Raw genomic sequence first — 26,314 nt, 5'->3', positions numbered from 1 at the left:
TTATGGATTCCATACTTCTATCTACAAGAAACCTACGGACAAGAATAATTATCTACACTATTCAAGTTTCCACCAGCATACTCTCAAAAAGAACTTACCATACAGCCAATTTCTCAGACTCAAACGATTATGCACTACACAAAATGAGTTTGAAAGACAAGCACCACATATGGCACAAAGATTTGTTCAAAGAGGCTATCCTCCTACTGAGGTTCTTCAATGCTACCAACGATCACAATTACAACACCGTGAAAATTTACTTCAGACAGGCAACAAAACACGGAAGCCACCAGATTTTACCTGCATCTTGAAACATTCACATCTCTCTGGAAAAGTATCACGTATCATTAAAGACCACTGGCGTATATTGGAACTACATCCGTGCTTTAGAGGCAAGACACCCATGATCGCCTTAGCACGCAATACAAATCTTAGAGACAAATTAGTGCCCTCTGCACTCCCGACAGCTTCAAATGCCCAGCATCACCACACAGGACATCAACCTTGCACGTCGTGTTCAGTTTGCAAGCACTCTCTGAGCATCACAACCTTTACACATCCACGCACAAGAAACACATATAATCTAAATTTCAGCAGCAATTGCAATACTGAGCATGTTGTTTATATCATCATTTGCCCTTGTAATCTCATTTATGTTGACAAAACCAAGAGGAAAATTAAAACAAGAATTATCGAACACAGGAGTTGTATTTTAAGAGAAGTCTGCTCAGCACCCTTAGTCAAACACTGGAAGGATTTAGCTCATACGATTGATGATTTGCGTTTCTTTGTCTTTAAAACTTTCAAAAACAATTGGAGGGGTGGTAACATTGATAATATATTATTGAGGGCTGAACAGAGAATCATATTTGAATTGAATACTATTACACCAGCAGGTTTAAATTTAGATATAGATTTCCTTCCTTTTTTATGATTTTATATTATTCTTTTGTTTGTTTTTCATAGCGTGTCATCTGCAATTGCACATTACTATATATCTGTTTATTTATATATATAAAAGTGTTTTAATATTTTCTTTTAATCATTATTATCATTTCCCACAACCACATGCTTCTCGCTGTCTCTTTTTTTGCTTTAACTCATTATTTACACATATTCTTCTTTCCTTTTCTTTCTTCTTCAACATGCTATCATCTGTAACATTTAGGTTTATATACATCAGTTCTTTTTTCCAATATATCACACCATCATCTATATTTTTAGCTCCATATTAACTCTATTTAAATATAACTTGAACACGCCCATTCTGAAAGCTGATTGGTTGGTTTTCCTCTCTATCATTTTGACTCCCGACATCTGTTTTATGGAGTTTTACGACATTTTTTACGTATTTAAGTTCTTTCATAGCATAGCCTATTTTTCCTGACGGCTTTTTACAGTGACGGACCTTGACGTCGCTTATACCTTGGTAAGTTTAATCTACATAATTTCTATCTTCTGACGGCCTCCTTTTTAGCTCTTTTTACTTTTATTTTTATACGGTTCCTACTAGCTCCTGTATAAAGTTTTTTATATATTTTGTGTTTTATTTGTTTTAGCGATATTTATCTATGCCTCTCCTCTTCCCTTTTTGCGGAGCCGTGGCGGTGTGCTCTTAGCGCGGGCTTGGGCACCGGGCGTCCTGTGCCACTCCGGCGGTCTCACTGACATTAGGGGTGGTGTGTGGCGGTCGGCGCGTCGGTCCACGCGGGTTGCCGCGGCCGCGTTTCTGTGAAACAGGGTCTGGTGGATGCCATTTGCCTGTGGAGCCTCCTTAAGAAATTTTCAACGTATGTCACCTTTCCCTTTTAAATTTCTTCTGACAACACTAATGGTTACTTACATATATACAAAAAAAAATTTTCACTTTCTTTTCTGTTTTTGTCATTATCCAAAAAAGTTTTAAGATATATTTTCTGTTTATGCTTTTTATCGTTTTCCCTTACATGAGAGATTCCTGTTTTCATTATTACACTTATTTTTTAGACATTTTTTAATAGATCTATTTAGCTGCACTGTTTCTAGCTTTCCCTGCATATCTTTTCCACTTGTGTGTTAGTTTCCTATCAGATTTATCTAGTCCTGTGCATTGCATTCTCTACAAAAAGTTGAAATATGTGGCTGCCTTTATTTGTATTTATGGCTGTGTGTTGTATTAATATATAATTATTATTTATTTTGTCTGTTCCTTACATAAGTTTTAAAATGGGTTCATTATTATTATTCTTCCTATTTTTACCTATTAGGATTTATAGTTGCATAATATATTGTTATATTTTTTGATATATACTCATTTTAGCCAATCTTCATTAATTCACATTTATTTGTGTTATAACCTCTGTATGTAAGGCTTTTTCATACGTTTCAATTGTTTGATTTTTTTAATATGGTTGTGGCATTTTTATCCTTAGCCCATGATATATGTTACAAATATAATCTTCTTGTAATTACTTTTTAATAACTTTTATATTTAAAATTTAAGATATGTTGATTGTACAATATTTTATATTTCTATGACTATCTTGCTTTCTTATTTTTCTCTATAGCTGCCACTATACAGTATTTTTGTGATTTTTTTGTTTTTTCCCTCTATTTTTATCATGGTATGTATTTCACTCTTTATTTAATGCTACAGTATCTATCGATTCTTTCTCCATTCTTTTTCTTTATTGTGGTTCTTTCTCACGGGTCACTCTCTTTGTGTGTCCATCTTTGTCTTTTTTTATATACTTTTGCATATATATTATTCACATATATATTTTTTATAGTTCATTTAATGTCACTTCTCTTATCTTTGCATGTATTTTATTCCATGTTTGTTCTTTTTATTTGTATTTCTTTCTTTACGCATGTGCGGTACTCTTTATGAATTTTGGTATTAAATTTGGTTGATACACCAATTTCTTGTTATGCTCTTTTAATTATTATTATGATTTTTTTAATCATTATTTTAACTTATGATGTGTCTAATTGTGCCTTTTTTAATATTATTAAATTTTATGTCACCTTTTCAATAATAATAAATTTTATGTTATATTTGTACCTATTAGGACCCCTGACGAAGGTTTGTCCGAAACAAGGATCGTGTCGGGTCCCCTGATTGGTAAAAGGGTTTGCATATATATTTTTGTCACTAATAAATTTTGCCTACGTCTTGTACATATCTGCAGTTCTGTTTTGTTTGCTCTCGGTTGTTTTTTACTGCAGTTTAGGTTGGACCTCTTTTTGTTTTATTGCTTCGTACCTTAAGTCTCAAATCATTAAGTGAGAACAGGATGAACCATGGCAAGCTATAGCCTTTGCCTTGATATTGGGTACAATAGGGTGCTAAACAGACAGTGACGAAGGACTAAATTCAAGAAAGCGTTTCTAAAGTTAGGTGCCCCAACAGAACACTAGAAGTGTGAATTCTAGAATGACAGTTGCACGTGTAAAAGTCCATTTATGCGAGTATTTACACCAGTTCAATGGCTGATGCAAGTGCACACATCTAATCGATGTCAATTACACATGTAAGTAATACTATTCTATAAACTGTGTGAAAACATTCTGGCCTGGGCATGCCAATACCCGCCCACGCCCCTTGAGGTTGTGCAACTTCTAGAATACTAAAGACACTTGTTTGCGTAACCACTAATTAAGACCATTTACAGCCTATTATTGCTAGTTAACATAGAAACATGAGGGCAGATAAAAGCCAAATGGTCCATCCAGTCTGCCTATCCATACCATCCACTATCTCCCCCTCTCCCTAAGAGATCTTGCATGCCTGTCCCATCCTTTCTTGTTCCTCATTATTTAATTTATGAGCACAATTGACCTTATTCTATAACTTGCACATGTAAATTTGGGCACCCTACTTTATAGAAGTTGGGGGGCAAGGGTGTAAGAGGGAAAGCCACAAACATGGTGCTGGCTCTGTTGGACACCTCTCTTGGTCAGAGTTGGTTCTTGAAGAGTTCACCAAAAGAGACAGTGGGGGAGGGCTTGGAAAATGGGGGGAAGGCAAAGATTTTTGGAGCATGGAAAGTAGATTTTGCAGAGCGCAATAGAGCACTGTAGCTTCAGTTGGCACTAGAAGTGCTTCAAATGAAAGGCTCTCCTTATTGACTGATTTATATCTCTAACATTGAGTCCAAGAGCTTCCATCCTACATTAACATGCTAATGATTTTCAATGCAAAATTTAGCAACCTAATAGGCTGAACAAGTTGAATGAAAACACATTAATTGTTACCTTGGAATCAAATTCTCCCAGCGTCCCTCATGTAAATGGTATACAGTCATTAAAGCATAATTGCCATCTTACCAACTAAAAGTCAACTAAGCTGAAATGATTCCCCATGGTTGTGTTAAAATACAATATATTATCTGCTGTATATAAAATGCAAATGATATTAAATATAAAATTATTCACATACAAATCTGTGTCTCCACATCCCTTCTACCTCTCTATTCACTTTGCTCTTTCCAGGTTATTGTCCTTTCATATTATCTCCTTGGCTGTCTCTTCTCCATTCACCATGTATGCTCTTCTGTGTAGGGATTCCATTTCAGCTCCATAACTGAATGTTTTTGCACTTGTTATTTTGCAACTCTAATGAATTATCTAGTTACATGGGGGTAATTGTATAAAACAGACACTAACATTTATGTGCCTATTATAGATATAAATAATTAGAATGGCATTTATACACATATAGGTGCCCATCCACTCATAAATGCCAAATATGCATATCCTACATAGGGCATAGTTTTGGAAGGGCAAGGCAGTGAGTTACATGCATATCTTCACCACAAAGACTGGCATAAGTGCATCCAAGCACATACACAGAGCAGTGCTTCTCAACCCAGTCCTCAGGACATGCCGAGCCAGTCACAATGAATATGCATGCAATAGATTTGCATGCACTGACTCTTCAGTATGCAAATCTCTCATGCATAAACATTGTGGATATCCTGAATACCTGACTGGCTGGGTGTGCTGCGAGGAATGGGTTGAGCAGAGTACGGTAAACACCTATTTTTGTTTTATAGAATAGGTGACAGCATATAGGAACACTTTTATATAATTACCCCATATAGAACTGTACTAGCCTTACTGAATAATAAGCAGTTCAATGAAATATATCTTAACGTTACATATAGATAGATATACAAGGAGCAGACACAAACCCGAGTGTAAAAAAGTTGCCCAAATTTAGTTTGGAACCTGAGTTGTGCAAGCTACAAAATTAGTTAATAAACAATTAACACAATCGGCTGCTAACAATTATTAATGTTAATTGGTACTAATCTGAAGTTGTGCTTGCAACTGCCTATGAGCAAAAGAACTGCCCCTAAATCTAACCAAAAGGGGGGGGTGTCCATGGGAGGGGAATGGACAGGTCAGGGGTGATCTAGAAAGTTACATGCAGTATTAATGAATTGGGGGGTTATGTATCAGAATTTACACCAGGCTTCAGTTGAGGTAAGTCCTTGCGGGAATCTGTACTAAGCACTATTATATAAAGAGCACTCAGCCCGGAGTGATCTTTATAGAATAATACCAAGTGTGGATTTTTTTCCCAGTGCCATTGACTGAATCTGGCCCCAAAAAGTGGGCAAATGTACAGTCAAACCTCGGTTTGCAAGTAACGCGATTTTCGAGTGTTTTGCAAGACGAGCAAAACATTGTCGCAAATCGTGCCTCGCAAACCGAGCATTGACTCAATTTGCGAGCCCCCCCCCCCACCCCCGTGCGATCCGGCATCCCCCACCCACGCGCTCAAACACAATCCCTTACCCCGATCTGGCACCAGCACCAACGCACAGGACGTGCCGGTGCCCGAACATCTTGCCTCTTGCCTGGGCTGGACCGAGAGCAGGAGCCAGAAGGCCTTGAGCATGCAAGGCCCAGCCCAGGCAAGAGGCAGGATCTTCGGGCACCGGCACGTTCTGTGCGTTGGTGCTGGTGCCGGTGCCAGATGGCCTCGATGGTGGGGGGTAAGGTAGAGCAGCACCGATGGCCTCAGAGGGGGGGGAACGAATCAAGTGAGTTTCCCTTATTTCCTATGGGGAAACTTGCTTTGATATACGAGCAATTTAGTTTACAAGCATACTTCTGGAACGAATTATGCTCATAAACCAAGGTTCCGATGTAGTTGGAAAAGGCATAGGGAAAGCAACTGGAGTTGCTGGGCAAGTAGGGGAGGCAACGGATGGGTTGTAATTTTGACATCCCCATCTCCCTTGTATTCCCTATGGGCTGGATTCTGTAATTGGTGCATAAAAATAGATAGCCTACAGTTGAGCACCTATCACATGTCAATCAGGTTCATAGACAAAACCACCGAAGACAAAGGCGCACGCCGACAACAGCGCAAGATGGAAGCGTGCGCCGAAGAAAAGAGTGTTTTTAGGGGCTCCGACGGGGGTTTTTGTTGGGGAACCCTCCCCCCACACTTTACTTAATACAGATCGCAGCGCCGTTGTGTGGGGTTTGAGGGGTAGTAACCGCCCTCATTATACTGGAAACTTAACTGTTTCCCTGTTTTTTAGGTAAAAAGTGAAGTTTTCAGTACAATGTGGGGGGTTACAACCCCCAAAACCCCCCACAACGCGGCGCGATCTGTACCCACAACCCCCGTCGGAGCCCTTTAAAACAGTCATTTTCTTCGGCACGCACCTCCACGTTGCGCTGTTGTCTGCACATGCCTTTGTCCCGGCGCGCTTTTGACCTGACATCGTCAATCACACTCAGGCACCAATTACAGAGTCCCACTTAGCAGCACTTAACTTAAAACTTAGGCGCGTGTAATGTAGGCCAGGGTTTTACAGGCCTACATGATAGACGCCTAAGTGCTTTAGAGAACTGCAGTTAGTGGCACTTAAGTCCCTCTCCACCCCTAAACACGCCTACTTTGGTATTAAGCACCTCTTTTGCAGAATCACGCCTAAGAATATAGATGCCTATTTCTCAATTAATTTTTTTCAATTATAAGTTTGTTAAAGCTCACAATTGAAGCCAATTTACTAATTCAGTTATGCGTCTAACTTTAAACACCTATTTAGGCACCCGTTATAGAATTTCCCCTAATGTGGTCACACTGGCCACACATACCTTCCTATGGCTCTGAGATATACAGCCTCTTTTGCAAAGCCGCACTAGCAGCTGCGCTGCGTTAACGGCCCCAAAGCCCATAGAGATATTAAGGGCTTCGGGGCTGTTGCCGTGCAGCAGCCGCTAGCGTGGCTTTGTAAAAGAGGCCGATAGTGTCCATACCTGAACAAAGGACCTCGGGTAATAGTAAACCATTTTCAGAATTAAACATTTTGAAATCTTTATTCCTGTACTATAAAATTTAAGAAAAGTTCTCCAGAATGTCGCTGTCAGAGAATTTGTTGATAATTGATCAGATCAAGAGAAAAAAAAGCAACCTACGCTTCCCCAGCAATGTTAAAGATGCAATACATGAGAGTATTGGGCTAGATTCTATATATGGTATCTTAAAAAATCAGCACCAAAAAAAAGGCTGAGCACTAATCTATAAAAGCCGGCATTTAAAGTTTACAGAATAATGCTTACACCTAACATTAGGTGCATCCATTTGCATCAACTGAAATATGGTGCAAATCTTCACATCTAAATTAGGGACAGATTGTGCATAAATCCAAGCATGCCCCTGACCCACCTATGACCCTCTCAGTTACATGCCCTTTGGCTCATGCATAAAATTTAGGTACAGATTCCGCACCTAAATTTATGCATATAACTTAATTAAAACTAATTAGCACCAGTAATTGCTTAAGGTGCCAATTATTGGTGCTAAATGACTTGTTAATTAAATTTTGCACTCAAATTGGGCACGAGTACATACAATTTTTAGCACATTTTACAGAATTCAGAAGATAGTGTCTAAATTAACGGTCACAATACTAGAGATTTATTTTTGCATATCGATTGTTAGCAAGGTTTAATACGAGCTCATTAATCTTATTCACTAATCTAAGGGTCAAAGAGCAAAATACTTAAACACAAGAGACATAAAAGTAAAACAACAAATGAAATGAAAAAGCATTAAAAAATTGGGCAAAAGAAATGCTAGTTTGCTTTTGGTTCTTTTGGCTTTTTTCCCTTATTTTTTTTGTTTTGTTTCATATATCCATTTAAATAACCTTTTTTTTTTTTATATGCATTAGAACACTAATTGAACATACTTGAATTCATAGGCCAGTACACATAAAGGACTAAATTCTATAAATGGCACCGAAATTTGGCCGCTGATAAAAACTGACAGTTATTCTATAAATTGCGTTCAGAGCTGGCGCCAGGATCCGCCAGGAAACCTGGTTTAAATTTCCGCACCTATATTAGATATGGATCTCCCTTCTTCAGAAACACTGCATTACAAATTCCAGGACCACCACTGATTTGCCCATGGCAGCGTTCCTCTTTCTAATTTGTGCATAAAATATATGCGTGGATCATGGCGCCTAAAGATACATGTATCATTTAACTTAATGCTAATAACTGATTCTTAGTGCCCAACTATCATCACTAATTGGCTCATTTGTCAATTAAAGTGTGCACACAAAATGGGTGTGTGCCCAAATTTGTGAATGCAATTTGAACGTTATACAGTGGTACCTCGGTTGCGAGTAATCCGGTTTGCGAGTGTTTTGCAAGACGAGCAAAACACTCAGCAAACTTTTGACTCGCAAACCGAGCACTGCCCCGATCAACGAGCACTTACAGGGGATTCCTCTTCCGTCTTCCGGCCAGCCTTCTACATCGGGTGCCTTCTGCAGGTTGGAGGATCTCTGTCTGGGCCTGCGCGGCCAGGTGCTGTCCCTCCTGTGCGTTGCGTGTGAAGCACACAGCGTCAATCATCAGCGGCGTGCACAGCGTGCAGGTGGGGTAGTGCTCGACTGCGTGGGCTCGGGTGGGGGGCTGTCCAGCATGCGAGGGGCATCTGACGTGGAGGGCTGGTCGGCGGATGGAGGAGGCATCCCTCTGAAGGCACTGCGAGGTTCTCCGGCGGCTGGCTTCCCACCCCCCCCCCCCGAAGCGGCACTGTGGGGTTCTCTGGTGGCTGGCATCCCCCCCAAAGCGGCACTGTCAGGTTCTTTTTCCGATGACAGGACGGAGGAGGCAGATGGAGGAGATGGCGCTGCAGCACCCGGCCCCGACAGGTACAGACCCCGGGTTCTGGAACCAATCGTTGCTGTTGCCACTATTGTTTATGGGGAACTTTGTTTTGATAAACGAGCATTTTGGATTACAAGCATGCTCCTGGAACGGATTATGCTCGTAATCCAAGGTACCTCTGTATATAGAATTAGGGTGTAAGTGTGATTTGAGCACTATAATTTTTCATGGTGTATTCAGCAGTTGAGGAAGTCGATCTTCCAAACATTCTATCAGATCCATGCCTTCCAACTTCTCAGGTAGCCCTGATATACAAGTGTTGCTTCACCTGCTGTGGGTGGTCATTTCCTCCTTTGCCTGTAAGTACTGGATGGTGGCTCTGTTAGCTGCAATTTGAGGGGCCACCTGTTTTCAGCTTCTACATCCATCCATCAAGCTTGGTAAGCTGTTCTTGTGAGATTGTAAACTGACTTTCAAGACTCTCCAGATCATACTGAACTTGTTTCATGGCTTCCCTAAGAGTATGCTGCTCCACAATCAAAGGCTCTGTTGCCACCGCTTTGTCTTTTGATGCCAATTTATCTGGAGACAAGGTTGGATTTGTGTCACTTTAATCTAGATATGATTAAATATTGGGCATCCAATTTCAAATTTTTCATCGTAGACATCCTTTAAATGCTAACTGTAACTCTAATTAAAGTTGGAGGCAATAATTCAGGTGATTAAATTTGCAGATGACACTAAACTGTTCAAAGTTGTTAAAACACATGCAGATTATGAAAAATTACAGGCAGGCCTTAGATAATTGGAAGACTAGGTGTCCAAACGGCAGATGAAATTAAATGTGGACAAATGCAAAGAGATGTACATTGGGAACAATTACCCAAATTATAGTTTCCACCTTGGGGGTCAGCGTCCAAAAATAGATATGGGTGTCATTGTAGAAATATGCTGACACCTTCAGCCCAATGTGCAGCGGTGGCCAAAAAGCAAACACGACACTAGGAATTAATAAAAAAAGGGAGGGTATACAATATTAAGAATGTTATAATACTTATGTATCGTTCCATGATGCGATCTCACCTTGAGAAAAAGATGATAAAGGGGATGAATTCCTCCCATATGAGGAAAGACTATAGAGGTTAGGACTCTTCATCTTGGAAAAGAGATGACCGAGGGGAAATCTGATTGAAGTCTACAAAATTCTGAGTGGTATAGAACAGGTACAAATGGATCGATTTTTTACTCCGTCAAAAATTACAAAGAATAGGAGACATTCAATGAAGTTACAGGGAAATAGTTTTAAAACCAATAGAAGGAAATATTTTTTCACTCAGAGACTAGTGGAACTTACTGCCAGAGGATTTGGTAAGAGTGGTAACTGGTTTTAAAAAAGATTTGGACAAGTTCCTGGAGGAAAATTCCACAGTCTGCTATTGAGACAGACATGGGCGAAGCCACTGCTTGCCCTGATTGGTAGCATGGAAAATTACTACTATTTGGGTTTTTGCCAGGTGCTAGTGACCTGGATTAGCCACTGTGGAGAGAGGTTGCTGGGCTAGATGGACCACTAGTCTGACCCACTAAGGCTATTATGTTCTTAAAACCAAGGCTAGCTGCACATATCTCTTAACTTATGCAGCCACATGGGATATGTTCCAGAATGCTCTCATTATCTTGTGTAAAATTGTTAATCATATTGTCACAGTTCTAATTGTGCTAACTTCATATGGTATAAATCAAATAGCCCTGCTGTTAGTATAATAGATAGATAAAAGTTCTCAGCCCAATCAAGAAGAGAATGACGTGGATTTGGTTCAAACGATGATCTGAAAATGTCAAAACACAGAATTTCATTTCTGCAAATTGGTACTTAACGAAATAAGACAAAACTTTTTTCAGCTACAGTGGCAAAATAATGCTCAGAATTTAGAAAGCTGGTTGGTTGGGCTGAGAACATTTCTGCATCCCCTCATGGATAGAGCAGGGAGACTAGATTTTCAGTTGGTGCAGCGACTGAAAATAAAACATATTCAGTGTCACGAACTATAGACACAGCAGTGTTCAATATATAGCTAATGCTGTCAATTTCAGCGCTACAGGGCCATTATTCATGATTCAGTAAGACTTAACCAGCTAGAAACAGTTCTTACTTAGTTAAGTCCTACGAACCAGGTTATACCTGAATTTCCAGGGGCACTTACCCTGGGGCAGAGCAAAGCTGGGAGTTAACCTGTTTAGTGGCAATATTCAGTCCAATAATCTGATAACTACAGTCCGTTCTCGTTATTCGCAGTAGTATTGTTCATGAAAATGTTTGCGAACCATGAAACTGTGATGAAATGCTGCATCTAAGAGAAAATAGAGGTTAGGTTCCTGCATGGGACAGCACTTGGTGTACCTGTAGATGCTTGTAATTCACTCTTTGGATACTTGGGGGCTAAATCTGGAAGCAATGCCAAACCATAAAATGAAAGCAAAGAAAGCTGTTTTAGGGAGAGGAGATCCATAAATATAAGAACACAGGGCATGAATGGTGAATAATAGTCACAATGGATGCAACCACGGATACACAAAATTGCTTATCAGGAACATGAGAATAACGAGAACAGACTATCTGGATAAAGTTAACAAGGCTGTTCTAACTTGAGTAGTTGTTCTGGTACTGACCTGGATAAATACCAGCACCTGCCAAATACTCACCACTGGTATTCAGGTATGGCCCAACATAAAAAACAAAGTGGGCCACTGTGGGCTGAATATTGACTCCTATCTAGTTTCTGGCCAGATGCTATCCATGAAGTTTTCAGAATATATGAGTAGAGCAATTACACATTCACCAGCTGGTAAACATAATTTCCTTTAAATATTTTCCTATATACTGTATTTATTATATGAACATAAGCAGTGCCTCTGCTGGGTCAGACCGGAGGTCCATCGTGCCCAGAAGTCCGCTCACGCAGTGGCCCATCAGGTCCAGGACCTGTATAATTATCCTCTATCCCCTTTTCCTTCAGGAAATCATCTAATCCCTTCTTGAAACCCAATAGCGTACTCTGTCCTATCACATTCTTTGGAAGCGCATTCCAGGTGTCCACCACCCTTTGGGTGAAACACTTCCTAGCAATGGTTCTGAATCTGTCCCCTCTCAATTTTTCCGAATGTCCTCTCGTTCTTGTAGTTTTCGAAAGTTTGAAAAACCTGTCCCTCTCCACTTTCTCTATGCCCTTCATGATCTTGTAAGTCTCTATCATGTCCCCTCTAAGCCTCCTCTTTTCCAGGGAAAAGAGCCCCAGTTTCTCTAATCTTTCAGCGTATGAAAGGTTTTCCATACCTTTTATCAAGCACGTTGCTCTTTTCTGAACCCTCTCGAGTAATGCCATATCCTTCTTAAGGTACGGCGACCAATATTGGGTGCAGTACTCCAGATGCGGGCGCACCATCGCACGATACAACGGCAGGATAACGTCCTTTGTTCTGGTTGTAATATATTTCAACATACAGATTACAGATGTATTAAACAATAGACTGCCTAGTCACCAAAAAGGCAAATCCAACGGCGTACAATTAAAAAACAAAAATAAAATACAGAAAAGAACTATGCACTGTACAGACAGTAGGGGAGGAGGTAATTTCATAAACTCAACATGGGCTTCTGAAAATTGGCATGTAGACATCCATATTCCATGGATATACAAATACTGATTTCAGAAAACCAGAATATGGATGTCTGAAATTACTGTACATCCACATGGCAAGCAGGCATTGTGTATGGGCATGTTTAGAGCAGGATATGGGCTTACTGGGTCAGACCAGTGTTCCATCATGCCCCAGCAGTCCACTCCCGCGGTGGCCCATAGGTCAAAGACCAGTGCCCTGAGTCTAGCCTTACCTGCGTACGTTCGGGTTCAGCAGGAACTTATCTAACTCTATCTTGAATCCCTGGAGGGTGTTTTCCCTATAACAGCCTCCGGAAGAGCATTCCAGTTTTCTACCACTATCTGGGTGAAGAAGAACTTCCTTACGTTTGTATGGAATCTATCCCCTTTTAAAAGGAACAGAGAAAGGCTGCTGCTGGGGAAGGAAGGAAGGAAGGCAGGTCTAAGTCTACACATCTATTCTGGCACCTGTTAATGTAACGGGCTAAAAAACTAGTCAATTTACATAATAATTGAAATCATACATTACTAAGACCCATTCCACCATCAAGGCTGCAGCAGCAACTCCTGTTAAGGCTCTTGCTCTCCTCACATTTGCTCCAATCACTAGTGGAGCAACATGTCATTGTATGGATGTAAAAAAGAACTGAAGCAATATATAAGGAACTCTGGCTCTTATTTAAACCCGGTCTAACTCCCACCTTTAAGCAAGGCTTGCTGAGAGAGGCAGAAAAGAAATCTAGGAAAGAACCAAGGCAGAAAAGACTAAGAGAGAAACATGAAACCGAAGGATAGCTGAAAAGTAGATAACTAATGGATGAGAGAACATTGACCCATGATATCTGACCATATATGTACCAAAGAGACAACAGCACTTTGTAACACTTTGAAAAAGATATACAGCATGGAGCAGCTGGATAACTCCATTGCACACTAGTATGAACATACAGCAAATAAAACAGTCTACTGATACCTACCTTTACATGCACATATTAGAGAGGCGATTTTAGGTTTACACATCTAAAAATACCCCATTAAGAGACACTTGAGCTACCATTAAAATGCTATTTTAGCACAGATCCCATTTTATGCAACGAGACCAAGTTAACAGTAAAATAACTCATCGTAACAGTAGCCTATGTTGATAAACTTCCCCTCTTAAATGCATACATTAGCTTTAGGAGTGTGCACAGACATAACCTTTCTGATTAGTTTTCTTATTTCTCAGACTTTTTCCACAATTCTTTGTCATTTTTAATATGCATTACATAGAAATAGACGGTAGATAAGGGCCACGGCCCATCTAGTCTGCCCACCCCAATGACCCTCCCCTACCTTTCTCTGTGAATAGATCCCATGTGTCTATCCCATTTGGCCTTAATATCAGGCACGCTGCTGGCCTCAATAACCTGAAGTGGAAGACTATTCCAGCGATCAACCACCCTTTCAGTGAAAAACAATTTCCTGGTGTCCCCGTGCAGTTTCTCGCCCCTGATTTTCCACGGATGCCCCCTTGTTGCCGCGGGACCCTTTAAAAAGAAGATATCTTCTTCCACCTCGATGCGGCCCATGAGATACTTGAATGTCTCGATCATGTCTCCCCTCTCTCTGCGTTCCTCGAGTGAGTAGAGCTGTTTAATGCATGCAAATAAAAGTTAAAGGTGTTTCATAGGTAAATGCCTATGAAACCGATTTGGGGCACACAGCTTTTTAAGGTGCACTAACTGAATGAATGCATACCAATAAATCCACATTCTTAATCAGCATACACAGAGAAGTGATGATTTTGGAGGACCACATTCTGGTTGCAGTTTATATGCGTGCTTCGTATTTAACAATGGAAGCAGCAATATACTTCAAAGCATTTCCCCGCAGGCATTTACACCTGCCCTGAGGCACAATATCTGCCAGCTGTTTGTTTGCACCTGTGATTTGGACAAGCTAGTGAGGGAGATGCTTGCCTGTCAGTTGTCCAAAACCACCTTAAACAGCAAAAATAACGTGTTTTAGAGCTTGGCTCTTTAATTGGATCCCTCTGAATGTGTAATTTTGCAAAATGTATTACTGCAATTTAGAAATCCATATGTAAATATACTACTTGTTTTTTCTTTGTAAAATCATTGTTCCCTCTAAGTGCCACCAAGTCCACATATTTTTCTTGTGGTCTTATATACATCCTACAAAATGATTTTGCATTCTGAAAACCTCTTATAAAACATTTTTGCAAATTGTGACTCTCTGACTTGAATGTTCCTTTCTTTGATCCAATGTCACACAATCTACCCACAATTGGTCTTAATGTGTGGCAAATCACCCAGATTCATGTGAAAGAAGCCAAAAAAAACTAGGCAAGCTGTCACATGTGATGTAAAATCGACAACAAATGAATTCACATTCGCAGCCAAATAGTAAATTAAGCACATTGACATCAGCCTGTTGAAAATGACACACACAAGGTACCTTCCTGCAGAAAAGAGGGCCCCCTGTCTTCTAGACTGCTCTGGCTACCCCTCTTCCCCAGGAATAGACCAGGCGTTTATCCTGTGCCACTCTGAAATAAAACCAAGGAAAAATGTATCACTTAACCAACAAAAACTGCTACGGGTTGACTACATGTTACACTTATGTAACCTGTAAATCACAAGCTATTTAAAAATGAATGCACTTATAGGGCACATCAACTATTTAGCTACCCTTCCACCAGACTGCATTCAAATTTCCATTATATAATTTTTTTGTAAGGGCGGGAAAGAAATCAAAGTAAATTAATAAATACATTCTATAAAGACAAACACTTACATAGGTGGGAAGGAAGACTCTGGTTCCAGAATCGCTCTTCAATGTCAATATAGTGACCCCATAAACTGCAGAAGGTTTGCATGCAGCCTTAGCTTCCACATTATCAGATCAGCTGACCTGGTTGTTATCACCACCACCTCAGATCAGTCAGAGAGTAATGAGAATCACTAAGTAACTGGCACCAGAATAAGTACATCATGTAATGGGGCAGCTTCCACATAAGAAAGGGCATGTCATCTGGCTTCCTGTCTGCTGGATATGAGAAGACACACATCAGACTGGACAGATGTGGACAGTGCTCAGTGGACACCGCAATTGCCTATAACTAACCAATACATCCAATGTGGCTGTATCGTATATAAAAGTGAAGAGCTCCGCATGTGCTTGTACATGTTACTTCCTCAACAAAAGGAAGGTCTGATCATGCGCTTATTATCTTATTCTGATGGCCAATCTGTATACAACCCCAAGACTTCCTCCCCCCCTCTTTAGACAGTCTCAATCCGTGATATATGGTGAGACATGACTTTGAGGGTTTGTCGTTTCAGAAACGGTCTACTGCAGTCTGAAGCTTAATATTTGCTGAAACCTGAAATGTTCTGCTTGTGTAAGGAATGCTATTAGCAAAGTACTGAGAGCAAGGCAAAATGTGCAATATGATTGACACATTTTGTTTTATTCAATATATCTTGACAAATCCTTATTTCTTTGCTAACTCTTGTTAATATGCATTTTTTCCCACCAGAGAATATATGTTTTATGTTTTTATAGTCATTACTCAGTTCCCTCTGATTCTTATGAAATAAAACCATATAAATGCTTTTGAGTTTATTCAAAAAAGTATGGTAGGAAGTGAAGTGTAGGCATGCAGTTTTGGCTTCTTGCTTTGTATACAAGTTGATGGGTGTATGACCTGTAAGTTTCCTCCTCCTAAATCCAGATACATCACAAGAATAACCCTGCTTATCCAGAGAGGGATAATGAGGGTCACATACTGTATAGTATCATATAGCCGATAATATAATAATGGCATTCTCAGAGGATGTCATTCTAAAATCCCATTTAAAGTGGGTTTATTCAGTTTTCCCAAGACATTCAAGGCTTCTCAGTCAGTTTCATAAAACAGGATGTCATCATTTTCAAGTCACCAAAATTGAAAAATAACTTTCGGCCAGCTTAGGTGAATAAACCCCTAAGGGCAAACATGAAATAAATCATTCCTCAAGTGCCATCTGTTGAAATTAACACTGCTGCAAATGTTCTATCTTAAGTACTGTTAAAAAATGGTATTGTCAACAATGCTTCTAAAAATGTTAGCAATCAAATCAGTAGCATCCTGAGATTTGCAAGTAATCTGAAAGACTAATACGTAAACTAGAGTGCAGTTAAACCTTACTAAATGTAGAACTAAACAAAGTCTAATCTTCTTAAGATATAGCTTTGCTACGCAGCTGACTAGCAGAAGTATTCAAGAAAGAAGGAGCCAATGTGTATATTACTAGGATGGGTTTGAGAAATAAGACAATTTTATAGGCTGACACCTAAATTTTGGCACCAAAAATGCATCTGGTTTATAGAATACTAGTACAGTAGAACCTTGGTTTACAAGCATAATTTGTTCCAGAAGCATGCTCATAAACCAAATTACTCGTATATGAAAGCAAGTTTCCCCATAGGAAGTAAGGGAAACTCACTTGATTGGTTCCACCTCCACCTCCCCCTCCCCCCCCCGTTGTCACTGGCGCTGCTCCACCCCACCACTATCCCTAAAAGACCCTCCACCCCCACCCCCGAGGCCACTGGAGCGCTTCCACATCCCCCCCCCCCCGGTGAACCGGCATCACCCCCCCTCACGAACGCCCACCCAAACTGAAGCCTTACCCCCATCTGGCACTGGCAAACAGCACCAACCCACAGGAAGTGCCGGTGCCTGAATATCCTGCCTCTTACCAGACTGGGCCTTGAGCATCTGCGCATGCTCAAGGTCTCCTGGCTCCCGCCTCTCTCTGAGACTGTGAAAATTGCAAGAGGATCTTGTGAGACTGGGAGTCAAAATAGCAGATGACATTTACTCCCCTTTTCTACGAAACCACATTAGCGGTTTTTAGTGCAGAGAGCCGTGCTGAATGGCCTGCGCTGCTCCCAACGCTCATAGGAGCTCAATGAGCATTGGGAGCAGCACGGGTCATTCAGTGCAGCTCTCTGCGCGAAAAACCACTAGCGCAGTTTCATAGAAGAGGGGGTTAATGTGAGCAAGTGCAAAGTGATGCATATGGTAATCAGGAACCTGAACTATAGCTACGTAATACAGGTTAGGAGTCACTGCCCAGAAAAGGATCTAGTTGTCATTGGCCTCGGCTCAATGTGCGGCGGCTACTAAGACAGCAAATAGAATGTTAGGAATTATCAGGAAAAGAATGGAAAACAAAGATGAAAATGTTATAATGCCTTTGTATTGCTCTACAGTATGGCCACAACTGGAATAATGTGTGCAGTTCTGGTCACCATATCTATTTAAAAAATATACATATAGCGGAATTAGAAAAGGTACAGAGAAGGGTGACGAAAAAGATAAAAGGTTTGGGACGACTTCCCTATGAGGAAAGGCTAAAGCAGCTAAGGCTCTTCAGCTTGGACGAGAGAGGGTTCAGGGGTGATATGATAGAGGTCTATAAAATACTGAGTGGAGTGGAAAGGGTAGATGTGAATTGCTTGTTTACTTTTTTAAAAAATACTTAGACTAGGGGGCATGTGATGAGGCTACTAGTAATAAATTTGAAACAAATCAGAGAAAATATTTCTTCACATAACTTGTAATTAAACTGTGGAATTCATTACTAGAGAATGTGATGAAATCAGTTAGCTTAACAGGGTTTAAAAACAATTTGGATAATTTCCTAAAACAAAGATCCACAAGCCATTATTAAGACTGGCAGAGAAATCCACTGCTTATTCCTAGGATAAGCAGCATAAAGTATGTTTTACTACTTGGGATCTTGCTAGGTACTTGGGACCTAGGTTGGCCACTGTTGGAAACAGGATACTGTCCCAGTATGGCAATTTTTATATTTGTATAAAACAGCAGAATTGTGAAGACACATTTTTAAAACAATTCCATGTTAAAATCTAATTCAGAACAGAGGAAATTCCTATGTATCCTCAGTCACATCATTGCTTCTTCTCTCTTTATCATAATCTTGAGGTAATTCTCAACTGGGGACCAGCAGCATTAGAGAACAAAAAGAATACCATAGCTCTGTGCTTTCCTTTGCTCTAATTAATGAAATTTTACCTCCTATGTTGCTTAAAGTAGTACCTCTATGCTGCCAGACCTGCCTCTTCATACCTCTCTGTTTTTCAGATCATTGCCACTGCCTGCAGATTCCTAGAAGCTGTGCCCAAAAAAATGACATGTGGGCACAGGAAGACAAGCATTCATCAGCATGAGAGCAGCTTGGAAAAAAACACAGTACAGGTGCAGCAGTGACATTTAACATTTTTATCACAAAACTTGCCAAATAAAGAAAAAAATGCACTGCAGGAAACCTGAGTTAATAATATCAGCTTTTGAAAGCTGTTTATGGCCCCAAGGAGGTAGGGTTTCCTAGAAGTCAAGTACAACCAGAATACAGGGGAAAAGAAAGAGAAAAAAGAATAATTGCTTCTTGTTCTTAAACCGTTTTGATTACAAAACAGAAATCTGCTTTCAGCTGTGATTCAGTCTTTTGCATTTCATTTACTCCTCCTTGCCTCCAACTTGTCTTTAAACAAAAATCATGATTTAAAGTCAGTTAATAAATGGATCCCATACTTGTGTTTTGGTGGATAAAAGGGCCCTTTTACTAAGAGGCTTTAATTAAGCCATATGGTTTTACCACACAATAGATATTAGTGCAAAGGCGTGCTTAAAAAAACATGGTAAGCACGGTAAAAAAAAAAATGTTGCTTGCCTAACGCAGGTGGGAGCTATCTCCTGGATTCTATTTACGATGCTTTGAGTTGTGCGTGCAAATTTGGGTGCGTGCCCAATTTGCACGCGCAACTTAATTGATTTATGAGCCAATCAGTGCACATAATTGGCCACTAACAAGCAATTATCCTCACTAATTAGAATTTGCATGCACATCTGTTTAGGCATATTCTATAAAGAGCAGCACATAAATTCTAGCATGTGGAACTGAAAAGGGGGTGTTCTGAAAATGTACACTCACTGTTACAGAGTAGTTGGTGTAAATGGTCACGCCTAAATTTCGTTACGGGTCCTGGCACTAAGCTACAGTAGACCACAACTAACTTTAGGTGCAGTTTATAGAATATGCTAAGCAGTTTTTTTTACCATGCCAATTTTTGGGGTGCAATCTATAGAATTTCTTCCTGTGTGACATGGGAAGGTAAGAATGAGTTCGCTGAATTATTATAATATCCCTTATCTTTCGATCTCTAAGCAAAATATAAAAAGGATGCAGATCATCCAAAATACTAAGGTAAGATTGATCTTTGGATTGAAATGAATAGATTGCTGCCTAGTTATCTTTTTTTATTCTTTCAAACTTGTTAATAGGAAACATTTACGTATAGTACGCCTCTTTGATTTTCCATCAGTGAAGGGATGGGTCTACAAATGTTTCCTTGGTAAAATGTTGGCATTTTAGGCAGCTTTATAGGAAAAAGAAATTGGTATTCATATATCATTTCTCACATCTTATTCAGCCTTTAGAAAAATGTTTAAAACATATATTTTTGGTAAACATCATGACTAATTCACTGTATCTATTACATTTCAGCTTTTAGATAATTGTTGGAAATATAATATCTGGTAAATATAATATCTGTGTGTTCATTATTGCTATTAATATGAAGTAAGTGAAAAGCCAACCACACTTTAATAAGAGAGCCATGAAACGCAAAAAGCCCAGTGAGATATAAGAAGTATCTGGCATGAGAAAATGCTGGAGCATCTGTTAGATCTGTGTTGCTGCCCACAATGTATCAACACGTATGAAACAACTACCCATGTTATCACACAAGGACCCCGATTGCCTTGATAAAACTGTGACCGCAGGCACATGCCCAAAGCAGAATGTTCAAAGGAGAATGTCCCTTTGGAGCATCCCTAGAGTTCCAGCAGACCCCTGCAAGGTCCCGATGGGTCTTCTGGTACATCTTCAGTAATGCTTTTTTGTGGGTGCCATTTTGAGCATTTCTGATATTGGTCTTGGTGTTTTTTGTAGAACAACAATTAGATTTTGTTAATTTTTTTTTTGAGGGGGGGGGAAGGGGATGAGTTTTGAGATCTGGCTATTAAAATCTATGGAGAATCATAAAATTAAAGATAAAGTCCCAGGAATTTCAGCTACAATAGGTCCCTTAGGCATACAAGGTCAATAAATATTATATTGTATGTCACTTCTTCAAGCCACTAGGTCTTCAGAATTAGGAGCTTCCTTTAAAATGTCCACATACTTTACACCTGCCGTTTCCTTTCTGCCAATGACTGAGGTGACGGAGAGGGCATTCATTTGGAAATCACTTGTATGCTAGCTGTTCTATTCCCCCAATGTAAACACACTGTGCCACGAATATCAGCGCACACTTTAGCTGGACATCATGGGGTCATTTTTATCCAGTCCATCGTATCCAGGTAAAATGCTATTTGTCACGACAAATGACTCTGCCAACCATTTTTCAAATGTTCACCAATAATTCCAACATTCCTGTTTAAGAATGTGTATACCTGGACCTATGTACGGGGAGGTCAGATGTGCCATACTAATTTCCCTAGCTTGATGAGCATCATAAACAAAGAAGGTATATTATTGCCTCCGCTAGCTGGATTATTATTGTTGACCTTTGCTTACACCAAATCCCCCTTGTCTACCAGGCTCCACCTAACACGCTGCAACAAGGGAAGAAAACATGGGAGAAAATATATTTTGACATATTTTCCAAGAAAATTATTGAATGTTTTCTAAATAAATGTACCTATAAGGCACTTGAATGATTCTTTACTGTCACACCTTCTGTTTTCCTGCACACTAGCCAGGGAACAAGCCTTGTAGAATTTTAGTTAGGCTACCAGTGACATTAATTCCTCAAAAATATCAATTTGACTTCTTTCTTTTATTATTTCCAAAACTTCTCTGCTTTATCCTTAAGTTTTATTGTAGCCTTGATTCCACAGGAAGAAAGGCTCATTAGAGAGTGAAATACCAAATTTGGTGGGGAAGTAGGTCATTGGGAGCAAAAGGGGACATTAAAATATTCTATTTTTTTAAGCTGGGGAATGCTGTGGGGAGAGGAAGCCAGGGCAATGGGAGGAGAAATTTTAAAGATTTGCCACACAGGATGCATCAAGAATCAGCTTCTTTCCTTTTTTATGTTTGAATATATATTTTTTGGGTGGCAATAAAATGTAAACCCCTTTTATTAGGGCCATGTTCCCTAGTCCAGTAAATTCTTTGCTTGCTTCATATGCATTACTACAATTCTTAAAAGAGATTTGAAATGAGGAGCAGAACCTCTATTTTGTTCAGTTCATAAAGACAGGAATAAATAAACTTTGGTTCTTCTTGGAAATAAGAGGTCCTTTAGAATAATAATTTAAAAAAAGCATTTTATTTTAATGCTTATAGACTTCCAAATGAATTAAAGTCCTCTCTTCCAAACATTTAAGGCTCCTTTTACAAAGGTTAGCTAGGGCCTTAACGCACGCAATAGCGCGCCTTACATTTCCGAGCATGCTAGCCAGTATCACCTCCTTTTTAGGAGGCGGTAGATTTTCAGCTACTGTGCGCTATAGCGCGCGGTAATTTTGTGCGTGCGCTAAAAACCCTAGCGCGCCTTCGTAAAATGAGCCCTTAAACTCTATAGTTGGTGCTGCTTTAAAACGCCAACTTCAGAATTTAAACTTACACCCGAACAATCGGTGCCAGGCTGCACCTAAATATCAGCACTGAATATCCAGGTATACAGCAGGTGCCGGAAATTATCCAGATGCCACCAATATTCAGCACCAGTACCTGGACAGCTGTCCTAACTTGTCCAGATAGTTATGCAGCTACTGGATCTGAATATTCATGGTACCCAGATACTTCTAGCTGTCTTGGCTCCACTCCAGACCACCCAGCACTCTAGCCAGCACCAGGACAGTTAGTAAAACATTTTCAGCCACTCCCATCCATATCAGTGCCACTGAATAGTGATCTGCCATTTTCTAATACTGCTGCTAGAAATAATTGTATACATAGAGATTTTACCTAGAAAACAAAAAAACACAGAAGGAAATATTCAGAGTCCTTTTCACAAAAAAAGCCTTGAGTCTTTGAATATGCCATACCAGTCCACAGAAAAATGTACATATGTTCAGGGCCCCACAGGGAAAAGGAAAATAGAGCAACTTCCCTAGGCCACCATGCTAAAAGGTGGCCCAAACCTATATGAGGCTGAAGAGATACATTCTTTAGGTGGCTTTATGGTCCCTTCCCATTCTAGAATCTACAATGTTCAACAGCATGCACACTTTTACCCAGAAATAGAGAAAGTGATCCTGTGGCAAGGAGACTGGAATAACACACGTACTTTTGATTATTCAAAACAAGGATGTGTTGTTTCCAGCAGAAATATCTTTCACAAAAAAAATACAGTGGTACTTCGGTTTACGAGTGCAACGGTTTGCTAGTGTTTTGCAAGACGAGCAAAACATTCGCAAAATCGGCGCCTCGGAAACCGAGTTTGCCTCGATTTATGAGCGCCGCCCCTGCGATCTGGCACCCCCCCTTCCACGATCCGGCATCTCCCCCACTCTCGTTGCCCTCCCCCCACCGCGATCTGGCATCCCCCATGCACCCATCCACCCACCCGAACACATTGCTTACCCCCATCCGGCACCGGCACCAACGCACAGGACATGCCGGTGCCGGTGCTTGAAGATCTGTCGTCTTCTTTTTGCTGGGCCTTGAGCATCTACGCATGCTCAAGGCCTTTGAGTTTCCGCTCTCTCTGAGATTCTCAGAGATCTCTGAGAATATCGGAGAGAGTGAGAACTCGAAGGCCTTGAGCATGCGCAGATGCTTAAGGCCCAGCAAAAAGAAGATGGCAGATCTTCGGGCACCGGCATGTCCTGTGCGTTGGTGCCGGTGCCAGATGGGGGTAAACAATGTGTTCGGGTGGGTGCATGGAGGATGCCAGATTAGGGGGGGGTGACGTGGGCGGGGGAGATGGCGGATCGCGGGGGGATGGCGGATCATGTGGGGGGGCCTTCGTGAGCGAGGGAGCAATGCTGGTTCTCGGGGGGTAGAGCAGCGCCGCTGGCCTCGGGGGGTGGGAACGTATCAAGCAAGTTTCCCTTAGTTCCTATGGGGAAATTCGCTTTGATATATATACGAGTACTTTGGTTTACGAGCATGCTTCTGGAACGAATTATGCTCGTAAACCAAAGTTCCACTGTATGTGAAAAGCTTCTATGGATAAATTTTCCTTAGATAATAATAAAAGAAACAGAAACTATGTAGTATTGTTTTCCTTATTGCTGCTAACCTTTAGTTTAAAATTACCTTTGGGATTTCCAGCAACCTTCAGAGACCAACTATTGTCCCTGCAATGCACAATAAAAAGTGTGTATTCATTCATTTATGACAAGCGGAAGAGGTAATTCTGCTCAGATTTATTTAACTGCACATACTAGCTTTGAATCGAGAGTTTTACCTTTTAAACCGTATTTAAAAATTAGTGCAGTTCCTGATGCAAAATTACAAATGAATTCTCTATTAAAAAGTATTTTAGAATCGGCAATCACTCAAAAAGAAACTGGTAACTTCTCCATTACAATTTTGGAATGCCTAAGTATGATTACATTTTGAGGAGGAAAAAACTGTATTTGCTGAAAATATCAGTTTCTAAGTAACAGTGTCAAAATATTTTAACAAATCACCAGGCCTTTACTGATAAGATTTTCTAGTTTTGTAGGAGGAACTTTATGTTGACAGCAAAGACTTAACCACAGTGTTCAAAAAAGCAAATACAATAAACTCAGGAAAATTAAACCTGCTCTTCCAAGAATTCATTTTATATATTGAGATTATTTTAATTCCTTCACTAAATGACAACTATTTTGCTTTGGGAAGTTACACAAGCATTAACGAACATGCACTGCACCAATATATATAACTCTATGCTGCCCCTGTGGAGTAGAATCCAAACTACAGATTTAACAGGCACCAAAATCACCAGCACAATTTGGTGAAACACAGGTAGAATCATGTTTAACACAAGCGTCATCTACTTTCTACTGCCTTGCATTTCACTCTTGTGCTGCTGTCGCGTCACTAGAATCGCTGCACATAAGAGATCCCCTAATCTTATACACTTTGCAAGGTGTGCTAACTTGTCCTTCTTCCACAAGTTTTTCCTGATTCATTCACTTGTATACATACCTCCTTTTCTACAAATTTTCTTGCCGGGTTTTCTGGCACATTCCTTGGATATTCTTTTGACTGAAAAATGAATAGAAGACTAAAAAATAACATGGAGCTCCATCAAAGACAGTAGGAGCATGCAACACCACTATCTAACTTCATTATGCCCTGGTTCTTTATCATTATTGTTTTGAGCAGATAGATCTCCAACGCTTTGTGCCTGAACATGCAATGAACAAGTAAAAAAATATCTTCTTAGAAATCAGTAAGTGAAAATGAGATTTAGGCGCCAGCTTCCATCTTAGTAGACGTGCCTTGAAGGAAATAAAATGAGTGTAGACAAGAAAACACATACACACTCACGCAAAAACACTGCATGCACATATAAAATGCCATCATGCAAAGAAAAGTAGCCATGCATGCTACCAATACATATGAATTAATATTGTTAGAATGTAGATATATAAATAAAATGTCTCCCTGTGTCTCCTTCTATTAACTCACCATCCTCAGTGGGAACATATATATTTAAATAAAGACAATCTTCACTCTGATCTTGCACAAAAGAAGATACTACATCCAAGTTATTAGTAAACCATACAGGAAGCATGACTTCAGGCAGTCTTCCTTCTATAATGTTCTGAGGACAAACTGGAGCAAACTGAGTGCCATTTTTGATATCTGACCAGATAGCTGGAGGTTCAGGAGGTTGAAAACGATGCGCCCCTACTGGTGAAGCAGCATACGGAACACCGAGAAACTGAATAACAGGTCCCAAAATTTCGTTATTAAGTTCCTTCTTAATCCCTCTAATTTTGCCATAGCTGGTGGTCACTATGGGGTCAGCATCATCCAATTTTTGTGAGGTCACAGCTGCAGCATGAAACAGAACTCCAAGTACACCAAGAGCAAATGAGGCATCTGATCCCAGATGGAAGATGATCACTCTCCATATACAGTTCAGCCACATAGATCCTGCAATTGCCATGGTCCCACATCAGTTGTATGAATACACAACAGCAGTTTTGTTTGTATCCACTTTTGTGAAAAATGTACTGGGCCTCCTACACATGAACTGCTAAAAAGATTCTCAAAAGGAGTTTTGTACAGCAAGCATGTTCCATTGATTTCACGTCTATTAAAGCAGCGTCCTCACTCAACAGTCTTTTGTAGATTACATCCTGTTGATAATTTCACTTTTTGTAGCAGCAATATGAAGAAAGTAGCCATTTACTGTAGACTCCTTTTACTGCATCGTATCCAGTAACCTGTAGGTCTACATCCTGGAGAAAATGGAGAGAAATCATTAATATG

At 40.1% G+C, this 26,314-nt stretch overlaps 1 protein-coding gene across 4 annotated transcripts in view; it reads right to left on the bottom strand.

Moving 5' to 3' along the window:
• The window catches only part of NLGN1 (neuroligin 1), a 536,958-nt gene that overhangs the window by 455,808 nt on the left and 54,836 nt on the right, over window positions 1–26,314 (bottom strand). For 2 of the 4 annotated variants that reach the window (XR_004540695.1, XR_004540696.1), the window contains one exon: window positions 24,231–26,283. The exons of the other annotated variants lie outside the window; for them this stretch is intronic. The gene's annotated coding sequence lies outside the window, so the exon portion shown is untranslated. Of the gene's footprint in view, window positions 1–24,230; window positions 26,284–26,314 lie in introns of those variants that run through there. 4 annotated transcript variants of the gene reach the window in all.

This window comes from Geotrypetes seraphini, chromosome 9 (assembly GCF_902459505.1).
Source record: "Geotrypetes seraphini chromosome 9, aGeoSer1.1, whole genome shotgun sequence".
Taxonomy (NCBI): Eukaryota; Metazoa; Chordata; class Amphibia; order Gymnophiona; family Dermophiidae; genus Geotrypetes; species Geotrypetes seraphini.
The sequence above is the reverse complement of the archived record's forward strand: the minus strand, read 5'-3'. Positions and strand labels throughout refer to the sequence as shown.